This window comes from Nannospalax galili, unplaced genomic scaffold, assembly GCF_000622305.1.
Source record: "Nannospalax galili isolate Female #2095 unplaced genomic scaffold, S.galili_v1.0 scaffold918, whole genome shotgun sequence".
NCBI lineage: Eukaryota > Metazoa > Chordata > Mammalia > Rodentia > Spalacidae > Nannospalax > Nannospalax galili.
In genome coordinates, this window is record NW_008343216.1 from 5,466,988 (window position 1) to 5,471,774 (window position 4,787).

Genomic DNA, 4,787 nt, shown 5'->3' on the forward strand with positions numbered 1-4,787 from the left:
TGAAGGTATGCTACTCTATGTTATATAGTAGGGGCAATGCCTCTCTGTTTAAAGGTAACCCCTTTTAATCTCTCTTTGTTTTGTATATGTGCACACTTTAAACATCTTCTATAGTGGTAGGTTTCCATTTGGTTTTTCGAAAGGCTTTTAATCTTCTATAGTGGTAGGTTTCCATTTGGTTTTTCTAAAGGCTTTTGTTATTTATCCCTCCTTTTACTACCTCCTCTGCTCTACCCTCCTATTCCCCACACCATTTAACCCTTCCTATTATATTTCTTCCCTCCCCCTAGCATACCTTCAATCTTTTTACTTACTATGGATCTTTTCTTTTGTTATATTTATATGTTAAGGTCAGTTTCTAAGAATTTGTACATTGCATCCAAATTTGCCAGTTGGGTGGAATAGAAGTTTTCAAAGTATTCTTTCATGGATCCTCCGGATTTCATAAGAATCTTGAAACCTTACATTTTTTATGCCTATTTTTATTAGTATCAGTCTTTTTACCTTTTTTCGTAGTTTGGTGGAGTTCTGTCAATATTGTAAGATAAACATCTTTTCAAGAAATCAATTCTTTGATTGTTTCTGTGTTATTCTTTAGTCTCTATTTCCTTAATTTATGCCCTAACCTTTATTAATTTTCTGCTGAATACTGCTTTGATTTGGTTGTTCTTGTTACCTAAAACCTTGAGGTACATCATTAAGACATTTATTTGAGATTTTTCTGATTGTTTTTATAAATGTAAGAACTCAATTTATAAACTTTCCTCATAGGGACTGGAGAGATGGCTCAGCAGTTCAGAGCACTGGCTGCTCTTGCAGAGGACCCAGGTTCAATTCCCACCACCCACATGGTGGAAAACAACCTTATGTAAATCCAGTTCCAGTGGATCCAATGCCCTCTGACCTCCACAGGCATTACATAAACATGGGTGCACATACACACGTGCAGGCAAGACACTCACACACATAAAGTAAAATAATAAATAAATAAATAAATAAATAAATAAATAAATAAATAAACTTTGATCTTAGAACATTGATAGTTGTAGCCACATTTTCCTGATGAGTCTTCACTTAATTCCAGGAATTTTTAAAATTTTTTCCAAGATATCTTTAATGACTGATCCTTTAGCAGTGTATTGTTCAGTCTTGAAGTATTTGTTAATCTCTGTAATTCCTTTTGTTAGTAATTTCCAGTTTTATTGTGCTATAATTTGATTAAAAAAAACATATTATTTCAGTTCTTTTGTATTTGCTGAGATTATGACTGAAATTGCAGTGAATTTTAGAGAAATTCCACAAATTGCTGAGAATGTATATTTTGTATATATTAGATGAAATGTTCTGGAGATACTGGTTAGGTCCATTTGATCTAGGGGTCTATGTTGCAGTGCAGCTATGACTTTTATTTGCCAGCTTTAAGTGTGAAGGACCTATTCAAAGAAGAGAGTGGGGAACTGAAATTTCCAGTACTATTGTATTAAGATATATGTGATTTTTAAAAAATCTCCATTAGTGTCAGTTTTCATAAAATTGAGAGTCCCAACATTCAGTGCTTATATATTTAAAATTATTTTATCATCCGGGTGTGGTGGCACATGCCTTTAACCCCAGCACTCAGGAGGCAGAGGCAGGCAGATCTTTGTGAGTTTGAGGCCAGCCTGGTCTATAGTGACGTCCAGGACTCCTGGGGCTACAGGGAAACCCTGTCTCAAAAAGACAAAAAAAAAAAAATAATATATCTTCTTTGTGAGTTTTTTCCTTTATTGATTTATTGATGTGTACTGAACCGTGACTCTTTTGTTTTATTTTTTTCTCAGATACCATTCTATCTATGCCAATCTGTTTCCAGCTTCTATTTGCTTGTTAAGTTTACTTCTACTCTTGTACTCCCAGTCTATCTATGCCTTTTCTAGTAAGGTATGCTTCATGGGAACAACAGAAATTTGGATCTTGCTTTTAAATCTAATAAGCCTGCCTTCATCTCTTTATTGATGAGTTGAAGCCATTTACTGTTATTATTGAGAGGTATTAATTTTTGTAATTTTGGGTTGTTTTTCTGATTGGACAGATTCTTGTTTGTTTTTTACTTCCTACTACATTGATATTAGAAATTTTCTGGTTTGTTGTGTAATAAACAATACATCCCCTTCTACCTTTCCTTTGTTTACCTGTCCCTCTCATGACACCTTCCTTCCTGTGCTGTCATGATTGAGTTTACCTTTCATCCTCCTCTGTGTATAATATTCCTTTAAGTGTCTTCCACAGTTCTGGCCTGGTTGTCATAAGCTGGCATAGCTTGTGTTTTTCTTGAAATGTCCCAATATTTCTATCAAGCAAAGTTAGATAAAAATAAAAAAGTATTAAAAAATATTGAGCAGTGGGAGAGAAAAGATATTAGAAAGCAAAGCAAAAAAGGAAAAATATTTTAAATAATGATAAAGTTTGAAAATTAGTTCTATAAATGTTAGAAAGGACATAAAAGTTAAAGCATGAGTTCTTAAACAAAATTAATAAAGTCAAGATACTACTGAAATTACAACGCAAAAGGAAAATGGGTGGGAAACACAGGGCAAAATGGAGAAAAGGAAGACAGGAGAAAGGAAAAGCAAAATGAGCGCACCAAAATGAAAACATAAACAGAGTTAGATGGACATACAAAGAGGAATAAAATTAAAACATAAAATTCGTCTTAAAACTCATACAATAAAAATACTAGATAAAATTGTTTAATTGAAAACACTAGAATTCAAAAGGGCAAAAAGAATAAAGAAAAAGGAATAAAGTCTTTTTTGAAAATAGGATTAAATTTCTTTGAGATATTCTGTATAAAATACACAAAAAAATCAATAAAAACAAAAAATAAAGAATATAAAGAATCACACAAAGCATGGTAAAGTGTTTAGACAGCTTCTTTGGGGGGCCTCAGAATCTTGGGAGACTAAGTAATGTGCATGGTGGGAGGAGAGCAGCATCTGAATTGTGAACTTTGTGTTTTTTGGTTTGGTTTTGTTTTGTTTTCTGGTGTGGTGTCTATGTTGGGCAAGGGTCTGATGCCCACCAGAGTGGTCTTCAGTTCCGTAGCTTCCTTTCTTGGTGGACTAGGAGACCAGGATGGACATACAGATTTGCAGTCTATGGACTGGGAAAATTTGGTGTGGAATATACTTCTGAGTTCTCAGTGTCTATACACACCAGTGAATAGTAAGCATGTGGCTCCGGAGTTGAACCCATCACTGGCCTCAGGTTCAGGTCTATCAAACTCCATTGTTATTCTCAGTTGATGAAATTGGTTCCTCGCCACAGCTGGTAAAGTCATGTACTTCACTGCCCAAGTCTGTAGTTTTCAGTTTGACAGAATGTGTCTTTCCCACTGTCCACAACTGGAAGTCTGTCTCTTGCCCTGGTGTTTAGAAAGTTCAATTCAGGCTCGCTGGCTTAGTATTGTTCCATAGGGTAGCTCAAGTTTAAACAATGGGTTCCCTCTAAAGATGTCACCTGAACCTTTTTTTTTTCTTTCTGAATCATATAGACAAAATGAAATTCATTTCCACTGCTGAGCTATCCACTAGGGAAATCACTGTCTTACCCAAACCCACAGTTGAATTTGAGTTTCATGAGGGCTATGGGCTTGTTCTGAGGCTAAAAGATAGGACTGCCAGTCTCTTTCACCAGGCTCACTTGCCTCACCTTTTGGAAGGGCTTCTATTTCCCATCCTCCTCCTCTTAACTAGTGATTCTCACATGTGGATCTGAGGTCAGCTTGGTTTGATTTCTTTGAGTGTGTTAAATATATTTTTCTCTGCACTTTTCAGCTGTCCTTTGTGAATTTCCAAAGCTCTTCCTCTCTTTCTTTAAGATAGAGTCTGTCCTTTTTATACTGATTCTACCTCTTCACTGGTCACACAGAAGCCTCTAGTCTGCCCTGTGAGCCAAGAGACTCAGGTTTTATGATAGCAAAATCTGATAAGGCACTTAAAAGCATGTAACATTCAGGGTGATAATATTAATAAACAGAAACAAAAATGAAAAATGCATCGTCTATAAGGCCACTAACAAAAGAATCAGAGAAACGAATATAAAATCCCCATGATATGCCAAGCTGAGAATAATATATAATAATTATAAACACCCTATGCACAGACTGATGTTTTTGGCTGAGATGGTTAAAGTATCTGCTATAAGCTTTATTTATTTTTTATTTTATGTGTATAAGTGTATTGCCTGCATGTGTGTAAGTGCACCTGTGACATGCAATGCCCTCAGAGGTCAGAAGAAGGTACCAGATCCCCTTGAACTGGAGTTACAGACAGTTGTTAGCCACCATGTGGATGCTGGGATTCAAACCCAGATCCTGTATTAGAGCTGTTAGTACTCTTAATCGCTGAGCCATCTCTCCAGTCCCTTGATGTAGCTTTATAATGTTGCTCTTTCAGCAAAATTTTCAATGCAAATATAAAGTGGAATGCTGAGTCTCTACTTAATCGTGAAACTTCTCATTTGTTACTTTATCTGTTTCTTTTTTAGATAAAATCCTCTTCTGCAGACTAGAATGATCTTTTGCTCCCATCAATTTCTCTCCCTCAGCCTTGAAAGTGCTAGGATTAAAGGAAAGACCCACCACACTCAGCTTCATTTCTCTCTCTACAGGTTTTTGCTTTATGTTTTGTGAGAGACTGTTATTAGGTATATGTGCGTTTATAATTATATATTATTCTTGGAATTTTTCCTCATACTTGTATATGCTCTAAATATTCACTTTTTATTCATTCTTTTGTTTGTTTTTG